Source organism: Elephantulus edwardii, unplaced genomic scaffold (genome assembly GCF_000299155.1).
Source record: "Elephantulus edwardii isolate Elephantulus edwardi_28Jun2011 unplaced genomic scaffold, EleEdw1.0 scaffold00235, whole genome shotgun sequence".
Classification (NCBI taxonomy): domain Eukaryota; kingdom Metazoa; phylum Chordata; class Mammalia; order Macroscelidea; family Macroscelididae; genus Elephantulus; species Elephantulus edwardii.
In genome coordinates this window covers 2,088,896-2,110,482 of record NW_006399985.1, presented here as the reverse complement: position 1 = coordinate 2,110,482, position 21,587 = coordinate 2,088,896, and the positions used below count along the sequence as shown (strand labels likewise).

Sequence of the window (21,587 nt, the reverse complement as noted above, 5' to 3'; positions counted from 1 at the left end):
CGATACGCTTTTTGATTTCCTGACTGCTGGTGCCAAGAGTGTTGACTGTGGAGCCGAGCAAACTGAAGCTGTGAACACTCTCAACCTCTTCTTCATCCATCCTGATGCTGCCAATTGGTCCAGTGGCGAGAATCTTTGTCTTCTTGACATTGAGCCTTAGTCCATACTGAAGGCTGCAGTCCTTGACCCTTCGCAGCAAGTGCATTACATTAGGTAGTAATTTACAAAATCATCGCTCCTGTGTGATGCATAGTATTCCATTGTATGAATGTACCACAACTTCTCAACCCATTCATTTGTGATTGGACATCTGGGCTGTTACTTTGTTCTTGTGATGGTGAATAATGCTGCTCTGAACATTGATGTGTAAGTTTTCACTTGAGCCTCAGTAAGCAGGAGTGGCATTCAATTCCAAAAAAGCTTGCCTCCAGAAACTATAAACTTGGAGAAAAGATGAAAGTTTTGTTTTTAAGACTTTCACTCATAGGGTCACTAGGGGTTGTTTATGATTCGTCAGCACTTAACAACAATAGCAACATTCCAAGCAATGGAATAGCTGGGTCATATGGAATTTCTATATTCAGGTTTTTGAGGAATTGCCAAACGGCTTTCTAGAGTGGTCGTACCATTTCACGATCCCACCAACAATGTAAATGAGTTTCTATCTCACCACATCCATGTAACGACCTTTTAGATTCTTCATGAAGGACATTCTTCATATCTTTCCACATCTCACCTGGTCTTCACTCATTAGTGTTCAAAGCTTCAAACGTGTTCCTGAGTTGGTTTTTAAATTCAGGTCGGATAGACTCAAGATCAAATTTTTATTCCTGTGGATATGTTTTAACCTTCTTTAGCATTAATTTGAACTTACATATGAGTAGTTGATGGCATGTTTCACAATCAGTACTTGGCCTACTATTCACTGCCGATATTGAACTTCTCCAACGTTTCTGTAGAAGGATAGGAAATTTTCTCCGCTGCGATTAACTGCCTCTGAAAACCCACTGACGGGTCAGCTATGGGTTGGTCCCAATTTGATGATACTCAACAACAACAAAATATAGTAAGTGCAGCCTGTCTCTGAATACCGCCCTAGAAGTTGTGTATATATTGTGTAAGAGAACATTTACAAAGTCCTGTGAGGAAGATATTACTACAATGGTTAACTTATATGTAAATTGAAGTTAAGAGTATGCAAATAAATAACGCAACTTAATTCATCTAGTAAACTCTATATTTTGCTGTTAGGTGCTGTCAAGTATGACTCACAGCAACGCTATGAACACCAGATCTGAATCCTATTAAAACTTTTATTTATATTTTTAACCCATGTTCCATATTGTCATATTATATGTAAATTTAAAATTTAGTGTAGCAGGGTAAAACTTACAAAAAAATCCTTTCTTCCCACAATATTTGGATTTTAACCAAGTTGCAATTGTAATATCATTTAATACCACTTGGGCTCTTCAATTGGCATACCAATTGACATATTTCAGCTAACAGTTGCTGCCATGGATGTGCTCACCAAGTTGTTCCAAGAAATCTGGAGAACAACCACTTGGCCAACTGACTGGAAGAGATCTATATTTGTTACCATTCCAAAGAAAGGTGACCCAACTGAGTGGAAAACTACAGAACAATATTATTGATTTCACATGCAAGCAAGATTCTACTGAAGATTATCCAAAAACGACTGGAACAGCACATCAGCAGAGAACTGCCGGAAGTCCAGGCTGGGTTTAGAAGGGGTCGTGGTACTAGAGATATTGTAGCTGATGTTAGATGGATCTTGGCTGAAAGCAGAGAATACCAGAAGAATGTCTATCTGCATTTCATTGATTATGCAAAGGCATTTGACTGTGTGGATCATAACAAACTGTGGCTGACTCTGAGAAGAATGGGAATCCCAGAACATTTAATTGTGCTAATGCGAAACCTATACTTGGACCAAGAGGCAGTCGTTAGAACAGAGCAAGGTAACACCACATGGTTCAAAATTGGGAAGGGTGTACGCCAGGGATGTGTCCTATCTCCATATCTTTTCAACCTGTATGCAGAGCAGATTATCCGAGAAGCCAGGCTCTATGAGGTGAAGTGTAGTGTCAGGATTGGTGAAAGATCTCTTAACAATCTGCATTATGCAGATGACACAACCCTGCTTGCCAAAACTGAGGAGGACCTCATGCATTTGCTGCAGAGGGTCAAGGACTGCAGCCTTCAGTATGGACTGGGGCTCAATGTCAAGAAGACAACGATTCTCACCACTGGACCAATCGGTAGCATCAGGATGGATGTCAGAGAGATTGAGATTGTTCATAGCTTCAGTTTACTTGACTTCATGGTCAACACTCTTGGCACCAGCAGCCAGGAAATCAAAAAAGGTATTGCGATGGGAAAGTCTGCTGTTCGGGGCCTCTCTAAAGTACTCAAGAGCAGCGGTGTCTCTCTGGAGACTAAGGTGCGCCTGATACAGGCCATGGTCTTTACAATCACTTGTTATGCATCAGAGAGTTGGACAATGACTAGGGAAGATAGAAGGAGAATTGATGCCTTTGAGCTGTGGTGCTGGAGCAAAGTATTGAATGTACCCTGGACTGCCAAGAAAATAAACAAATTCATCCTGGAGAGGGTTAAATCAGGCTACTCCTTGGAGGCAAGGATTCTGGGGCTTCGTCTGACATACTTTGGACATGTTGTAAGGAGAGACAGGTCCTTGGAGAGGAATGTGATGCTTGGTAAGGTGGAGGGATGGCACAGGAGGGGAAGACCCTCTATGAGGTGGATTGAGTCAGCGACTGGGGTAATCGGGATGGGTGTGTCAGAGGCCATGCTATTGGCATGGGGTTTAGGGCTGTTGTACATAGGGTCGCTATGAGTTGCAAAGGATTCGACGGCACTTAACAACAACAACAGCAACACTCTATTTGTGATAAACATTGGATCTTTTTTTGGAAATTTTTAAAAATTAGTTTCTTTTTTTCCTATTTTTTTAGTAGCACAAGAATTGCTTTCCAGTTGTGCTTCCAAACATGTTGATTGCTGTTTCTTCTCCAATTTCAACCTGCATTCCTCCTGTAGTTATCCTCTGGGATCCTCGTGCCACACACAATGTTATTCTTGTCTTTCGCCTCCCATTTTCAACCACATGACAGCACATTTCAGAAGACCATACCTTTAAGTAGCTTCAGTTCTTTGAATTGATCTGACTTGCGTGAATACGGTTCTCCTTGGATTCCAAATGGGTCTTGATTCTCATATGTTTAGTAATAATTTATAAGAAGTACTTGGGAAAAAGTAATTGGGAAAGCTCAAGAGAGATTAGTTGGTTCCTAATGAATTGGAACATAATTGGGATTTTTTTTTTTTTAGTAGAAAGAGGCTAATGTCTTTGGCACTTCTTTTATTTCCATTAAGTTCCTGACCATTCCTGTGCACGACCTTGACCTGCATACTCAACTGAATCCTGTTGTTTTTGCTGTTGTACACTGTCACCTTGGAATCGACCTCTGGCTCACCCCCCAGTGCATCTTCAGAGGCGGTAAATCTCATGGGAGGAGGTGGTCCATCCTTCTCCTCCAGAGCAGCTGGTGGATTCAATGTGCCAGATCTCCCTCAACCACATCCTGCAAGTGTTAGAGTGGCTACTTCCCTGGAGTGCTGATTTTCATGAACCTTTCTGAGTCTCTACGTGTCTTCCTTTTTTTATTTTTTAGTGGCATTATGCTCACTTTTTCCTTAATGTATATTGTCTTTTTCTTCATGCATCTTACTACGTGTGCATTATCGATTTAGTAGTTTTCACTCCCCTCTATCTTCCCATCCCTGATAGTCATTCAAGAATAATTCTACCTGTGTGCAAACTTTTCTTTAGCTCTTTATAATAGTGATTGTGCGTAAGTTGTGTACTTTTGTGACTGGCTTATTTCATTCAACATCATGGCCTCTGGATTTACATTTACACACAAGCCAGGCTATTTTTTTATGCAGAAATAAATGGAAAACAGCTTCACTTTTTCGGGTGGCCCACTTACAGGGAGACAAAGTAGTGTGTGTGTGTGTGTGTGTGTGTGTGTGTGTGTGTACGCGCGCGCATGTGTGTGTATGTGTGTTCATTGATGCCGTGTATTTAGAGTTTGTAAGATAATCACCATCAAAGCTGGGGAGACAAAGGCATCACCGTCTGCAATCAGCATCCTACCCCAGCAGAGATCAAGTTCGACTCTAAGCGGTTTGACACCTGTGGAAATCTTTGTATTTGATGGCAGTGATCTGTTGCAAGCATCAAAGTATTGCAGGAATGAAAGGAGAAGAGAAAAAAGCGACACTGGTTTACCTGACACCTAGGTATGTATAAATAAGTTAAACTCCCAGATTCTCCCAGCAAAGCCCAATGCTTTGTTCTCAAAAGTATTCATGGCGGAATTCCTTCTTTCTCCAATGCCAGATAGGATGAAGGGATTGTGGGGGAAACAAGAGATTAAAGGCCTTTATTTCTGTGTTGCTAAATTAGAGCAGCGTGAGCACATAGTTTGGTTGTCATCTAATTGTGACGCTCATTCAGTGGAGGGGTAACCAAATTCACCTTGACACCTGATTTGTCATGGGAGATAGAAATCTAACATTGTTTGGATCTGTTTTAAGAACCTGGCTAAAGAGGATTTCTGTCATATCTTTTTTGATCCTTCTTTGTTTACAAAATTATACTCCACTCTAGTTCGGTGAGTAATGATGATGGTATATAAAAGCTCTTCCCTAACAAACCTGATTATCTAGTTTTCCCAAAAGGAATTTCTTTGATGTTGCATCATGTTGAGGGTGGGTAGCAAAGGTTAAGTGCACGGAGAAAACTCTTAATAACATTTTGGCAACTGGAAAAGACAATTTCATGTAAAATGTTGTTCAAACTGTTAAGTCTGAAAAAACAATAGGATAATTTTGTAAGACACACACACACACACACACACACACACACACCCCTACATACATATATGTAACTTACATATATGAAGTCAAATTTCCTATTTAACCAGTATTGGCAAAGCAGTACGGAGCTTCTCTGCCTTCATTTATCAAGCGTTTGAATTCAATAGATACACATCTCTTGCCTGAGGTAAAAGTGTTTGATCCCAGGTTTATGACACAATATAAACCATATCACGTGGACCAACAGACTTAGCAAAGGCCATTCCAACCCCGTGATTGGCGGACTAAGGCTTCTCAATGCCATGCCAGTTCCACAAGCGTGTCGGAACGCAATCATGACTTATTCTAATTTAGAGTTAGCTGGGTTAGTGAACCTAGGCAGAAAGAATGTTTGATAACAGCTCTTGCCAATTTATGTAAGACGGTCAACACACTCTGCATTTTAAGGATTTAATCTAGTGTGTGTCATGATACCTTCCCCAGAATCTGTGAGGTCACTTTACCATGGATGAAGAAGCCTAGGCTCTGAGACTTCCAAGGTACTGTGGTCTAAATGCGTTCCCTCGTATTCTAGGCTCTTTATTTTCTCTAAGAGACTTGTAGCCGAGGATATCTTATCCTCAATATCTACTCATATATAGAAACTGTTCATTTATTTCCCCCAAGTGGGCACCAGCTTTCACTTCCATTGCCATGCCACATCTTCTTCATTCCTTTCCTGTTCTTGATCATTGCAGATTCCACAGTGAATACGCTCTGGAGACCCTGGCACCTGGATTTCATCTCAGCCTGTGTCAAGCTGCTCACTGAACATCCGTTCCTGCATGTAGGGGTCGTGGCTGCGAGCCTGACTTCAGAGAGCTGTCGTCAAGACAAAGGCGCTAACACGGCGAACGTGAGTGAGGCCGAGTAGACAAAGTTTGAAGAAGGAAAAAAAAAAGTTCTCCTTTTGCAAAAACTTTGTCCCATAAATTGATGAGATGAAGTTCTGTCAACTCCCACCTTCTTTAAGGAGATTCTCTAAAAACTCTTCCTAGCACGAATGTAGGGAGCTCTGGTGACGCAGAGGTAAGGAATTGAACTGTCAAAGCAAAGAAGGCTCCACCAGCCACTCCATGGGAAGACAGGAAATCCCTTTCCTGAGAGTAACCTCCTCTGAAATCCTGTTAGAGGGCCAGTTCTAAGTGGTTCTGACTCAGTGGTAAACAACAAGTAATAATGTGCAGAACTTGCATATATCTGAACTTTACTTGTGAGAAAGTAATCGCTTCTTATGTAAATATCCTACATTACTAGGTTGCTGACTATTCAGAGAGAATCTGTTGTATTATGCATAATCCTTCACCTAGCTAATAGTGTTTTATAAATCGAACATGAACAAATGGGTAGACAAATGAATGGATTTTACTGCACTCATTTAAAAAAACAAACAATACTATACACAAACAACCCCCCCCCCCAAACTCTTAAATTCGTTATTAAGTAGTAATCACCTCATAGCTGACTGTCCTGTGAGTTTTCAGAAGCTATAAATTACACAGAAAACAATTGTCCATATTTTCCCTTGGAGCAGCTGGTAGATTCGAACTGCTTGTCTTTGAGTTGGCAGTGCAAGTCCACACCTGTTAGGCCACTTGTTGTTGTTGTTGTTGTTGTTGTTAAGAACTGGTGAGTTGAGTATGACTCATAGTGACCCTGTGAACTATAGGCCTGAGCCCTGTCTTGTCCTGTGCCCTCCTCAGAATCTCTGTCACACTGGAGCTCATTGCTTCAATCACTGCTTTAATACACTGGTTAAGGGTCTTCCTCTGTTTCACTGTCCCTCCAGCTTTCTGAGCATGATGTCCCGCTCCAAGGAATAACCTCTCTCTCAGCAATATGCCCAAAGTATGGGAGACAAAGCTTCATCATCTTTCCTCCAAGGAGCCCTCTGGCTGCACTTTCTCCAAGACGTGTTCTTTTTCTACGCCATGTCACCTTGAGCACTCCTCACCAACACCACAGTCCAAAGTTCTTCTGTCATCTTTTTTCATTGTCCAGCTCTCAGATGAATAGCATGTCACTGGAAAGACGATGGATTGAGTCTGGCGTACTTTAGCCATCTAAGTTACGTCATTGCTCATCAATAATGTGGAGAGGGCTCTGACTGTCGACTTTCCCAGTGCAATACTTTGCCAGTCCTGATTTCCTGACTGCTGGCACCACGTGTATTGCTTGTGGATCCAAGTAGGCTGAAGTCATTGACAGTTTCAATCTTTTCTCCATCTACCACAATGTTGTCTATTGGTCAAGGAATGAAGGCATTGTTTTCTTGATGTTGCGATGCAATCCATATTGAAGGCTGTAGTATTTAACCTTCTGCAGCAAATGCTTCAAGTCTTTCTTACTTTCATCAAGCAAGACTGTGTGTCATTTAATAATGAAGGTTATTGATGAGTCTTTCTCCACTTCTGATGCTACGTTCTTCTTCACAGAGTCCAGCTTCTCAAATAATTTACTCTGCATACAGATTAAATAGGTATGGAGAAAGGATGCCACGTTCCCTTGCACGATACCCTCTTAGTCTAGATGTAGTTTTCACATGAGCACTATTAAGTGCTCTGGAATCCATGATTCTTCTCAGTGTTAGCCTAATCTGTTAGGATCCACACAGTCAAAGGACTGCATAGTCCCACTAGAACACTCTATTGCCTGGCATTATTCCTACGAGAAATAAGACCAAGATGAGCCATGTTTAGGATTTGCTTGAGCAAGCTAAAGATACCTCGAGTAGATAATGACAGGAGATGTGAAGATCTGGGAAGGTTTGAGGTATTTTGCATTCATGTCGAGCATAAATCTGTTTGATTCTCTGTGCCCAAGAAGTTCCTGACTTCATTTTTACATGACGGCCAATAAAAATAATTCCAAATAATAAACCAAGTCAGGTTTCTAGAATCAAAAGTACCTGGTTTCACAGATTTTATAAATGAAGGAATCTTACAAACATTTAGCCTTCCAAATTTACAGCACAAGTTTACATTCATTTCTACTTTATTTCTGCTTCATTTTACCTAAAACACATTAAGAGTTTTTTAAAAACAATGGGCAGTATCAGCTTTGTTTCTGGTAGCAAACTCAAGATATATCTGTTTTTGTTTCCACCTCCCTAATTGTCCATTTAAGCCAAGACCTCTGTCTTCTGTTTAGTAGGATATTTGTGAGGCCCTCTTTCTCGCCAGTGTTTGACCTATTTGACAAATCCCCTTGTAAGCCCCACCCCGCCTGTGCCTGTCCTTTTCAACGTCTCATGCAAAACCAATCCACACGGAAAGAAAACAACCCAACAGGAAAAAGGAGCAGCATCGATAACAAAACAACATCTAATGCCTTGTCTTCCAAAGGCCAGTAGAAAGGATTTTTGGATTAGCTACTGTCTGAGACCATCTTCTCTCTGTACCTCCCTCAATATTAGCTTGTATAATTGAGAATTCACTACATGTAACCTGACTTCTGTGTAAAAAGAGCCAGAGAAATCTCTGGCCCTTCAAGCAATTTTGATGAATGAAATTAATTAAGAAAAAGAACTCAAGGTCCTGAGATGGGCGTCACTACAAAGCAGTCTTAAATGACAGTGTCCTGACTTGATGTTGGAGTGGATTCTTTGATCTCCTTTTCTTAACAATATGATATGATATTTTTTAAGTCAATTGTTCCATTTTGAAGTCTGCTGACATCACAAACCATCAGAACTCTGTGTGGAAATGGGACACCCGCTTCTCTGGTTCCTCTTACTGATTTCACGCAGTGACCTTGCTGTTATTAAATATAGGCCACCTTGCTCTTTCAGACCTCAGCTAACCTCTTTTTTTTAAGTGGTGTCTTACTCCCCAACATTTCTACTAAAATTTGATGCTTAAAGATCACTTAATGGAGGCAATCAATTTATCCTTATCCTTGGGTGGTCCCTGAGGACCGCTGTCACAGTTTCAATACAATTACAAAATGCTTCCAGCCTCTGTGAGCTTGGTTATACAAAAAGGTTATGGCAACAAAGACTGTTTTCTTTGGAAAACTGTTACAAAGTGCTCACCTTCCTGAAGTGTACAGCCTTTAAAAAAGCCTAAAAGCCCAGATGCTTAACACCCCCAGAGGCTGCCCCAAGTTTTAGAAGCAAAGGAAGGAAGGAAGAGAGCTTTCTTCCAGGGCCGCTTATTTCTTGCCCTATAGTCTGGATTCAAGCACAATTCCTCTTCGGACGAGAGTGTGTTCTAGAGAGGTTGACCTAGGAAAGGCTTCTGGGTCTCGTGCCTGTGGTGGTTCAGGCAGAGTCAGCCTGAGAAAAGTGGACAAGAGAAAAAAGCAGGAGCTCATCTGAGCTCCACACAAGCTCATAAGGTCCAAACTGTCTTCTTATTAAGTACATAACACTCGGTACATAATCCAAAACAAAAAGGAATCATCGTAAGAACGAGAGGGATGCAGCCTCCAGTGTTGACTGTAGTCATTATGGAGCATCCACATCAAGTCACAAGCGTATCTTTTCTAGCTTGGCAGGCAGACGTGTGTTTATAGGCACCATTGACTTGACTCTAATCCACGGGGAGCTCTGGTGGCTTAGTGGAAAGGAATTGTGCTGCCAAGCCAAAGGCATGGGGTTCAAATTCACCAGCTGCTCAGTGGGAGAAAGACAAGCCATCTCCTCCCGTGCAATTCACTGCCTCTGAAAACCTACTGGAGGATCAGCTGTGCATTGGTTCCAACGTGACTGCACATCAGTCACAGCTATGACTAACAGAGCCAAGGCCGGCCAGGCCCTGTGCCATCCTCCTGACCGCTGCTGTGTGTGACCCCTTGTGACAGACGCTGTGTCCCTCCACCTGTTCAGGGTCTTCCTCTTTTTTCGATGACCCTTTACTTTACGAAGCACGATGTCCTCCTGCAGTCGCTGACCCCACAGTCTGTGAGACCACATCTGGCCATCTTTGTGTCTATGGAGTATATTGGCTGCAGTCTTCCAAGGCTGGTTCACCTGTTGCTTTGGTACTCACAGATCCTCCCTATTCGTGTGAGAGCCGGTGCGCACTGTGGGCCTCTCCAGGTGGTGCAGAGGGTGAGAGCGTTCCGTTAGCAATGGAAAGGCAGCTCTCGCACACGTGAGGCCTCTTCTCCCAGCAGCAATGGATTTGCTGGGAGCTCCTGGGAGAGGGCAGGCCAGGAGAACCCATCCGTCTCCAGCCACGGAAGTAATTACTGTGTCTGCAGCAGCCTCCCCTCAGGCAAAACAGCCTGGGATTCAGGGGAGACGCAAGTGCAAATCCACAGGGAGACCCACTTCCGCGCAGTCTGTGCCCCGCAGCGAGGAGACAAACAAGTTAACCAACAGACCCCTCCTTGAGACCTAGGCTTTTATAAAGGGCATTTGCAGCAACAAGTGGTTTGGAAAGGACTGCTTGCAACAGCCTTATGGTTAGAAAGTGAGTATTTCTAGTGTGGTAATTTTGTTATACATGAACTTTATTGGAATGTTTAAATAGACTCACAGTAGTTTAATAAGTGGGTTTTATAGCGCAACCATCTGACTACAATTGCATCTTGTTAAACTTTCCCAACTTAACCATTTCCTTGGTTGTAAGCAGGCACATTGATGTCTTTCTTGTATTTATGTTTTCTTACATTTTAATATGTACTGATGGATTATATCTTGATGCCTGGAGTACTTTTTTCCTTTTAGGAAATATGTATAGGACAAGGGTTCCAGGAGCAAATTGTACAACTCTGTCTGGAGCTGGGCAAATTGCACAACGTGGTTCCTTTGTGTTTTTTTTTTTTTAAAAATGCTTAAAACAAGTTGAAAAAAACAGAAAAGAAATTGATTCTAATGTCTATCACTTCAATTTGCTACTGAATAAACTTTTCCTCGTGCTGAAAAACGCAGCACAGGCATTGGTAAGAGACTATTATCATCTTCATAATGCCGATGAGAATTATTAACATTTCAGAGAGGTCAAGATCTCAAGCATAGGAAATTGCAAAACAGATTGCTAAATATCTGTTTCCTAGACTCGAGTGCAAAAAATAAAAGGGAGTTCTCGTTGTGCAATCCGTGAGAGCTCAGCTGCTGCCCCAAACGTTGGCAGGTTGAACCCTTCGTTAGCTCCTACAGCTCTGACCTGGTAAAGAGTAAATTGGCAGCCCCTGCAGGAACTGGAGAAAGAAAGAATACTATTCATGGAGATGAGAGGGTGCGGCCTCTTTTATTTGGAAATAAATTGAGTTTTGAACTATCTATGTGATGTTGTTGACATCAAGTTGAGTACGACTCATAATGAGCCTATGAACAGCACACTTGAACCCTGCCCTAATCCTGTGTCATCCCCATTGTCTTGGGCTCATTTGAGCCCCTTGCTGTAGTCACTGTGTTAATCTATCTCATTGAAGACCTTCCCCTATTTTCCTGACCTTTCCAAGGAACAACCTCTCCCAACAATGTGTCCAAAGTATGAGAGATGGAGCTTTTTGCTGTCTGTTCCCCCGAGGATATATTCACATATTTCGTGTTTGGGGGGCTTGCAGTTCCTCCATTCCAGACTACTAGCATGAACCACACGTATCTTTTCTTATTCCAAAACCGAAGTAGAATGATCAGCCCCCGCTGAGACAGGCCTGTGTTGTGGTAGAGATAGTACCCAGGAAGAGGGATCAGGCAAAAATACCAACCCCGTTGCCCTCCAATCCATTCCTAACCATCGCAACTCTACAGGCCAAGTTTGGGGACTCTGGCTCTGGTTTCTAAGGCTGTCATCTTTGCAGAACTAGATGAGCATGGGAAAGCGTGGGCGGTTGGAAGGGTATAGGAAGCAAAGTGTCAGAAGGTGAAGTGCAGGAGTGAGAGGATGGGCACCGAGAGCGACTGCACTGTGCTGCACCAGCAACGACACGCACGTACGTCTACTCTCTTACAGATGTGGAGAATAAAAAGGAAAGTGACAAACACAACTCATCGTTGAAATGATACGTCGTGACTGAACCCCATGTATTAGGTACCGTGCTAGAAGTGCAAATCTGGGATCCAAATGGTGTCGTTTTTCTTCAGAGAGCCTGCATTGTAAAGTGGGAGGTGTACACGCTGTGTTGGGTGCCACGGGATCGTTCTGAATCAGTGGACGAGAGGCAAGAACACTGCCCGGTCCTACGTCATTGTCAGTCGTTGCTGATGGTGAGCCCATTGCTACAGCCACTTTGTTGATCCATCTGGTCCAGGGTCTTCGCCTTTCATGCTGACCCTCTACCGAGTGTGACAGCCTTCTCCAGAGACGACTGATCTCTCACCATCTGTTCTTCCTGTGCTCGTCTTCCTCCAACACAGGGCTACTCAGCCTTCTGGAAGTCAAAGGTGTTTTCAATACTCTTTAAAAAGAGATTCTTGAAAAGCATCAATTCTTTAGTCTTCTTAATTAATTTTTGGAGGGAGCTCTGTTGGCCTAGTGACAAGAAGCTGTGTTCCAATCCCGAAGGCATGTGGTTCGAGGCCACCAGCTGCTCCATAGGAGAGCATGAGCAGCTTCCTCCTGTGTGACTGACTGCCTCTGAAAACCTGCTGGAGGGTCAGTTCCAACTCTATGATACAGCAAACAACAATTCATTGTTGGCTTCTTAAACGGATTTAATGCAGAGTTGGGTCTCATGCCTGTGGTAGTAAGTTCGAGCACAGACAGCTCAAGCCAGCTTTATGAAGAGATAGCAAACCCCATGGCCTGGGGCAGGCAATGCATATGAGTGCTGACAGGGCCATGTGTGCTTTCGTATACTAGTAAGAAGTCTTTTGCAGGCGATTTGCCCTTTGCAGCTCATCATTTGACTTCTTCACTGCTGTTTTCGTGGTTGCTGAAAGCAGATTTTAGTAAAGGGAAATCTGGGACAACTTCAATACTTCTCTGTCTGTCATGATGTCACTTACTGATCCAGTGGGAAAGACATTTGCTTTCTTTATATTGAGGTAGAACCAATACTATAAGCCATAGTTTTTTCTTTGCATCAGTATTTCCAATCCCTGTTCACTTTCAGCAGACAAGGTTGTATCATGATTGTTCCTCCAAACCTGGCACCGTGTTCTTCTTCCTAGATCCACCCGGCGCGATTATTTTCTCTGCATGCAAACTGAATGAGTATGATTGGTATGAGTCTGACCTTGATGCACACCATTCCTGACTCTTTGGAACAATTAATTGCCCCTTCATCTGTTCCACGTCTTAGAATGGTCATTCCTTGCAATGGTGTCCATGAGTTATCATGATCCACACAGTCGAATGCATTTCATGGTCAGTAAAACAGGAATAACTGTCTTCCTGATACTTACTCATAGCCATGAGCTGTCTGATATCAGTAACAATGTCCCTCATTCCACATTCTCTTCAGAATCCAGCTTGGTTCCCTGTGGACCTGCGAATCTTGATCATGTTGACCTTTTCTTTTGTGCGGTGTGGTGATAAATGCACGGCCGCTGAGTCAATTCTAACGCCATCAGGTTTCTGACTGTCAATCCTTACATGAGGAGACTGCCCATCTTCTGTGGAGAAGCAGGTCGATTCAAACCTCTGCCTTTTTTTGGTTAGTAACACACTTAATGCACTGCACCACCAGGTGCCGTTGTGTTGGTGTGTGCTATCTAGTTGACTGCAACTTATAGAAACCCTATACACAACGGATGTGAACCTTGCTCTAGTCTGTGCCAGCTCTGACACGCTTGAATCCATTGCTGCATTCACTGTGTCAATCCATCCAGTCGTAGGCCTGTCTCTCGTTCACTGACCCTCCACCTTTTCAAGCATTGCGTCCTTTTCCAAGGAATGGCTGCTCCTAACAACATGCCTAGAGTATGTAAGACAAACTTTTGTTTGAGTACTCTGGCTACACTTTCCTAAAGACGTATCCTTTGTTCATTCGGCAGTTCCTGGTTTATTCAGTGCTGTTCTCCAACATCCACATAATGTATTGAAGTTCGCTACTACTATTGTTGCAGAGCAGATTACCCAAGAGGCTGGGCTCAATGAGGAGAAGCGTGGCATTAGGATTGGTGGATGATTTATCAACACTCTGCGTTAGGCAGATGACACAACCCTGCTTGCTGAAACTGAGGAGGACCTCATGCAGTTACTGCAGAGGGTCAAGGACTGCAGCCTTCAATATGGAAGACAAAAATTCTCACCACTGGACCAATCAGTAGCATCAGGATGGATGGTGAAGAGATTGAGATTGTTCACAGCTTCAGTTTTCTCAGCTCCACAGTCAACACTCTTAGCACCAGTAGCCAGGAAATAAAAAAAACATATCTCGATGGGAATGTCTGCAGTTAGGGACCTCTCTAAAGTACTCAAGAGCAACGGTGTCACTCTGGAGACTAAGGTGCGCCTGATATAGGCCATGGTTTTTGCAATCGCTTGTTATGCATCAGAGAGTTGGACAATGACTAGGGAGGATAGGAGGAGAATTGATGCCTTTGAGCTGTGGTGCTGGAGAAGAGTATTGAATGTACCATGGACTGCCAAGAAAACAAACAGATTCATCCTAGAGAGGGTTGAACCAGGCTGCTCCTTGGAGGCAAGGATTCTGGGGCTCCATCTAACATACTTTGGACATGTTGTGAGGAGAGACCGGTCCTTGGAGAAGGACATCATGCTGGGGAGGGTGGAGGGACGGCGCAGGAGGGGAAGACCCTCTATGAGATGGATTGATTCGGTGACTGGGGTAATCGGGATGGGTGTGTCAGAAACAATGAGATTGGCACAGGATAGAGCAGGGTTTAGGGCTGTTGTACATAGGGTCGCTATGAGTCGCAAACGACTCGACGGCACATAACAACAACAACTACTACTATTGTGCTGCTATTTCTTTCTTCAAATCTGATAATCACTGTTGCCTGTTTGTTTTGGTTTATTGTTGTTGTTGATTACTGTCAAATTGAGCATAACTCATAGTGACCCAATGAACAAAAGACATGAAGCCTTTCTATAACTATCTTCTCAGAGTTCATAGACTTTCCAGAGGCATGTTGTTTAGGAAGTGGATGCCACTCCTGCTTCCAAACCTGTCTTAAACTGGGAGCTCCACCAAACACTGTCCACCATGGGTAACCATAGTGGCATTTGACACCCCAATGGCACAAGGTTCAGCACCACAGCAAGCCCAGGTTACCTCAATATAGCATACTGACAGAAGAGTGTTGTACCACTTAGAAGAATGTTCCTCCAAAATATAATAACAACCGACTTTTAAATACAAATGCCCTCCACGAGGTCTTATTGACTTTAAACAAGAGATTTAAATAAAAAACAACCAATAGAATATGTTATTGTTGTTATGTACTGCTGAGTCTCCTGTGACCTATAGCAACCCTATGTACAGCAGTTCTGAACCCTTCCCTGTCCTGAGCCAGTCTCACTAATTCTGACACACCAACCCCATTGCCCCAGTTACTGTATCAATCCATTTCATCCTGCGTCTTCCTCTCCTGCTCTGTCACTCCATCCTTCTGAGCATGATGTCCTTCTCCAAGGACCAGTCTCTCCTTGCCATGTGCCCAAAGTACATGGGACAGAGCTTCAAAATTCTAGTCTTCAGTCTTCAAGGATCCCTCCAAGACAGACATATTTGTTTTCTTGGCAGTCCAAGGTATGCTCAAGACTTTTGTCCAGCACCACAACTCAAAGGCATTGATTCTTCTTCTGCTATCCTTAGTCGTTGTCCAACTCTCTGAAGCATAACAAGTAATTGTGAAGACCATGGCCTGGATTAGGTGCACCTTAACCTCTAGACTGGCATTGCTTTTCAGAACTCTTGAGAGGTATCTGACAGCAGATTTTCCCCACGCAATTTGTCGTTTGATTTCCTGACTGCTAGCAGGAGTGGCATCCACTTCCTAAACAGCATACCTCTAGAAATTTTATGAACTTTTATAAATGTCAGTAGTTGTAGAGGGCCTTCAGCCCTTTTGTTCATAGGGTTGCTGTGAGTCTAGCTTGACTCAAAGGCAATCAACAACAACAACAACAGTTATTAAGAGTGTTGATATTGGAGCTGAGCAAGCTGTAATTGCCAAAAACCTCAATCTCTCTGTTAATCATGGTCCTGTCAACTGACCCAGTGGTGAATCTTTGTCTTCTTGATGTTGAACTTCAATCCATGTTGAAGACTACAGTCCTTGACCTTCTGAAGCAAGCTCTTCAGGTCTTTTTCAGTTTCATCAAGTAAGGTTGTATCATCTGCATATCATAGGTTGTTATTGAATCTTCCTCCAATCTTGAGGCCACATTCTTTCTCATAAAATTCTGCTTCCTGAATGATCTGTTCTGCATACAAATTAAACAAGTATGGAGACAGGATGAATCCCCGACGTACTGCTTTCCTGATTTTGACCCATGCAGTGTTTCCTTGTTCTGTTCTGAGGACAGCTTCCTGGTCCAAGTATAGGTTTTACATGAGCACAATCAAGTGTTCTGGTATTCCTGTTTTCCTCAACGTTAGCCACAATTTGTAGTGATCCACACAGTCAAATGTCTTTGTATCATCAATGAAACACAGATAGACATTCTTCTGATAATCTCTGCTTTCTGCCAAGATCCATCTGACGTTGGCAATAATATCTCTAGTGCCACGACCTCTTCTAAACCCAGCTTGTATTTCTGGTAGTTCTCTGTCAATGTACTCTTCCAGGCATTTCTGGATAATCTTCAGCAGGGTTTTGCTAGTGTGTGATATCAGTGATATTGTTTGATAATTTCCACACTCTGTCAGGTCACCTTTTTTTAGAATGGTATAAATATGGATCTCTTCCAGTTAGTTGACCAAGTAGTTGTCTTCCAGATTTCTTGACACAAATTGATAAGCATATCCAGGGCAGCATCTATTTGTTGAAATACATCAATTGGTGTTCCATCAATTCCTGAGGCTTTGTTCTTTGCCAAGTCCTTCAGAGCAGCCTGAACTTCCTCCTTCATCACCATTGCCTCTTGATCATATATTGTTTCTTGAAATTCTTATGTGTCAGCCAGTTCTTTTTGGTACAGTGACTCTGTATACTCCTTCCATCTTCTCTTAATGCTTCCTGAATCATTCAGTATTCTGTCCATATCATCCTTAAGCATTGTAGCTTGTGGTTTGAATTTGTTCTTTAGTTCCTTCAGTTTAGAAAATGCTGAGTGATTTCAGCCCTTTTGATTTTTCAACTCCAGCTCCTTGCCTATTTCATTATAATATTTTGCCTTGTCTTCCCAAACTGCACTTTGAAATCTTCTATTCAGCTTCTTAACTTCTTGATTTCTTCCCTTTGCTTTGGCTTCTTAGTGCTTTAGTGCAAAATTCAGAGTCTCTTCCTTTGTTATAATTATTATCAATTTTAATGAAAATTCACAGTGACTTTGGATTTCCATTCATTCATTGTTGTACTTTTCTCCCTGCCCAACCCCCCCACCCCCAGTACACTCTTCTCTTTGAAAAGTAAAAGAAAAATCATTTCATTGTTTTACAATTCCTCTCCCCAGGTCCAGTCCACTATGCACTCTTCATTCTGGACTCCTGTCATGACAACAATAACTAATCACATACCCCATTTAAACAGTTCTCTTCCTCATCTGTTTCAATGCAGTATACATTATTTATCCCATCTTTCTCAGTCTCCCCCCAACCCTGATGTCAGTCCCATTTTACAACAGTGTCACTATGCAGTATTTGTGCTTTTGTGACTGAGATACTTCACTCAGCATAATATCCTCCAGGATTACCCATTTTTAATAACATTGCATGAGTTCCTTGTTTTTCAATGCAGCATAGTATTCCATTGTGTGAATATACCACAGTTTCTCTATCCATTTGTTTGTTGATGGGCATTTAGGTTGTTTCCAAGTCCTTGCTATTGTGAACAAAGCCGTGATAAACATGGGTGTGCATATATCTGCTTGGATGTCAGTTATGGTCTCTTTGGAGTATATTCCCAGTAGTGGAATTGCTGGGTCAAATGGTATCCGTATTTGCAACTTTTTGAGAAAGTGCCATGCTGCCTTCCACTGCGGTTGCCCCATTTTATGCTCCCATGAACAGTGAATAAGAGTGTCCAGTTTCTCCACAACCTGGCCAGCATTTTATATTTGTTGTTCTGTTAAATTTTGCTATTCTGACTAGGGTGATATGATATCTCATAGTTGTTTTTATTTGCATCTCTCAGTCTCTTCTAATACCCATTTTTATCTTTTCTTCTTTTTCCTTCTTTTTAATGACTTTTTGCATTCTTCGTGAATGCTATTCTTCGTATCTTCGCACAGTGCATCTGGCCTTCATTCATTAATGTTCAAGACCTCAAACGTATTTCTGAGTTGATTTTTTAATTCTGGGATATAGACTCAAGATCCTGTGGATATGATTTAACCTTCTTTAGCTTTAATTTGAACTTTCATAAGAGTAGTTGATGATCTGTTCCACAATCAGCACTTGGCCTAATTTTCACTGATGATATCGAACTTCTCCAATGATTCCTTCCACAGATGTAACTTATATGATTTCTGTGCATCCCATCAGGTGAAATCTATGTATATAGCCTGTGGTTATGGTTTTTATAAAAGGTATGTGCTATGAATAAATCATTGGACAGAGTTCTATTATTCTATACCCAGCCTCATTTCTATCAGCCCATATTTCTGACTACTGATCCTTCTTCCTAATTCCCAAATTCTGCATTCTAGTCACCCATTATTATTAATGCATCTTGGTTACATGTTTGATTGATTTCTGACTGCAACAGTTGTTAGAAATCATCTCTTTACTCATCTTTGGTTCTGGTTGTAGGCACATAAATTTGAATGATAGTGGTATTGACAGGTTTTCCTTGCATGTATATGAATATTATCCTCTCACTCACAATACTGTATTTCAAGATGAATCTAGAATTGCCCTTTTTAACTATGAAAGTAACCCCATTTTTTTCACCTTTTTATCCCCAGCATAATAGATCATATGATCATCAGATTCAAAATGCCCCATGCCAAGCCATCTCATTTTGCTGATACCTAATATGTCAATATTTATGTTTTACATTTATTTCTTTACAATGTCTAGTGTCCATACATTCATGCTTCTCACATTCCACATGCCAGTTGTTAATTTTTTCTTACAACTGTTCTTCTACATTTGTGTTTCCAAATTTGAAGGTTCAGCCTTAGTTGTCATATCTGTTAGTCTACTCTAAGTTTACTCTGCTGTCCATAGGGTTTTCAAAGGCCAATTATATTTCAGAAATGGATGGCCAATCTTTCTTCCTAGTCTGCCTTAATTTGGATGCTTAGTTTTAGAACAATATCTGACAGACAAGCATTTCCACCCAGCCGAAGAAATAGACTCCCTTACAGAAATGACCAATACATTCACTGTCCCCTCCCAGCCCCCCTTCCAAGCATGTGTGACTTGTCTCTACCCCTTACCTGCTACATCCCCATTCCTTGCACACCGAGCTACCTGGACCAACCCTCCTTTCGCCAACCACCTCTTAATATGATCACAAGTCATTTCTGTGATGTCTTGCATCACACACTGGTATTGGTCTCTCATGCTCTCTCTCGTTTCAGAGGATGAACGTCCAAATCTCATGTACCAACTAAAGGGAAAGATGTTTTGTTTGAAATGGTATTGAGGGAAGTTCCTTGCCACAGCTTCTCCTAAGTTTTGTGACTCTGTTTACATTACTGATGTAATGTGATAACTCCAAAGTCTGGATAGGCATCTTTTTTTTTTTAATGTTGTTGTTGTTGGGTTTTTTAAATAAGGTTGTTTTTTTTAAAAAAAAATGTAGATTCTACACACACACTCTTTCCTTCATTACTTTTATGTTTCATATCATCATTCTCATACATTGTTTTTAATGGCATTCATCACCACTAGACTATGCCCACCATTACCCGTTTTTTTTTTTTCAGTTCCCACCACATCTTTCCCATTTCTGTTACACCACCTTCCTTCCACCCACCAGATTATATGACCCCATGATTTCCCTTCTGCCCATCCTCACCCTTTGCTCGCACTCTTTCCAACTTTGGACCTCATAGGCATTTTACTAGTCATCCTTCCATTTTTACAATAATGGTTTTATGAAGTATTTGTCCTTACGAGACTAAGTTCGTTCACTCAGCATAATGCTAAATTATGTTGTATATTTCAAAATCATGTGGAGAGGCAGGAACTCTCATACGCTGTTGGTGGGATTGTAATATGGTACAACCACTCTGGAAGGCAATTTTGCATTTCCTAAAAAAAAGCTAAACCTAGAAGTTCTGCTATTCCACTAAATTAGAAGCCTAGCTATACTACTGGTAGGAATATACCCTAGGAAATGAGAATTGAGAAAGAAACAGAGATTTGTACACCAGTGTCCATAGCAGCGATATTGACCGTCATAAAAACACAGAAAAAGCCCTAATGTCCAACCACAATTGAATGGGTTGATAAATTATGGTACATTCAATGATGGAATCCTGTGCAGCACACAGGAGCAAATCTGCTAGCCACTGTTCTATACATTTTGCAAGTCTATCATTTAGTGTGTAGATGTTTACAAACGTTATGTCTTCTTGATCTATTGTGCCTTTAATCATTATATAGTACCCTACCTTTGTCAAGAAGACAAAGATTTTCACCACTAGGCCAATTGGCAGCATCATGATAGACAGAGAAAAAGAATTAAATTATGCAATTTCAGCTTCCTTGGCTCCACAATCAACACTTGGCATCAGCAGTCAGGAAAGTCTGCCGTCAGGAACCTCTTCAGAGTGACAAAGAGCAACGATGTCAGTCTAGAGACGAAGATGCACCTGATCCAGGCCATAGTCTTCACAATTACTTATTGTGCATCACGGAGCTGGACAATGACTAAAGATGACAGGGGATGAATTGATGCTGTTCTGGTGGGGTGCTGAAAGGAGTACTGACATGGAATGCCGAGAGAACTAACATCTGTTTGGAGAGCATGAAACCAAGTTGTTCCTCTACAACCAGAAGAGGATAAAACAGATGAATGGGACCTTCTAAGAATCAAATCCCTATGAGCATCCAAAAACTTCTCCAACAGGGTAAAAATGGAGGCCACTGACTGGGAAAAAGTATTTGGTAATGACATGTCAGATAAAGGACTTATATCCAGAATTTATAAAATACTTGAGCACCACAGCAAATTAAGGTCACTAATCCAATAGAAAAATGGGCACAGGATATGAACAGACACTTCACCAAAGAAGACATTCAGATGGCCAACAAGCACATGAAAAAAATGTTCAAAATTCCTAGCTTTAAGAGAGATGCAAATTAAAACAATTATGAGATAGCATCTCACCCCAGTCAGAAGAGCAAAGTTTAACAGAACAGCAAACATCAAATGCTAGCGAGATTGTGGAGAAACTGGCACCCTTATTCACTGTTGGTGGGAGTGTAAAATGGTGCAACCACTGTGGAAGGCGGTGTGGCACTTTCTCAAAAAGTTGCAAACAGAGATACCATTTGACCCAGCAATTCTACTACTTGGAATATACCCCAAAGAAACCCTAACCGCCATCCAAGCAGATATATGCACACCCATGTTTATCGCAGCTTTGTTCACAATAGCAAGGACTTGGAAACAACCTAAGTGCCCATCAACAAACGAA

General features: G+C 41.9%; 1 pseudogene; it reads left to right on the top strand.

The window, feature by feature from the left end:
- Positions 1-21,587, top strand: part of LOC102844423 — a 158,209-nt pseudogene that overhangs the window by 47,142 nt on the left and 89,480 nt on the right.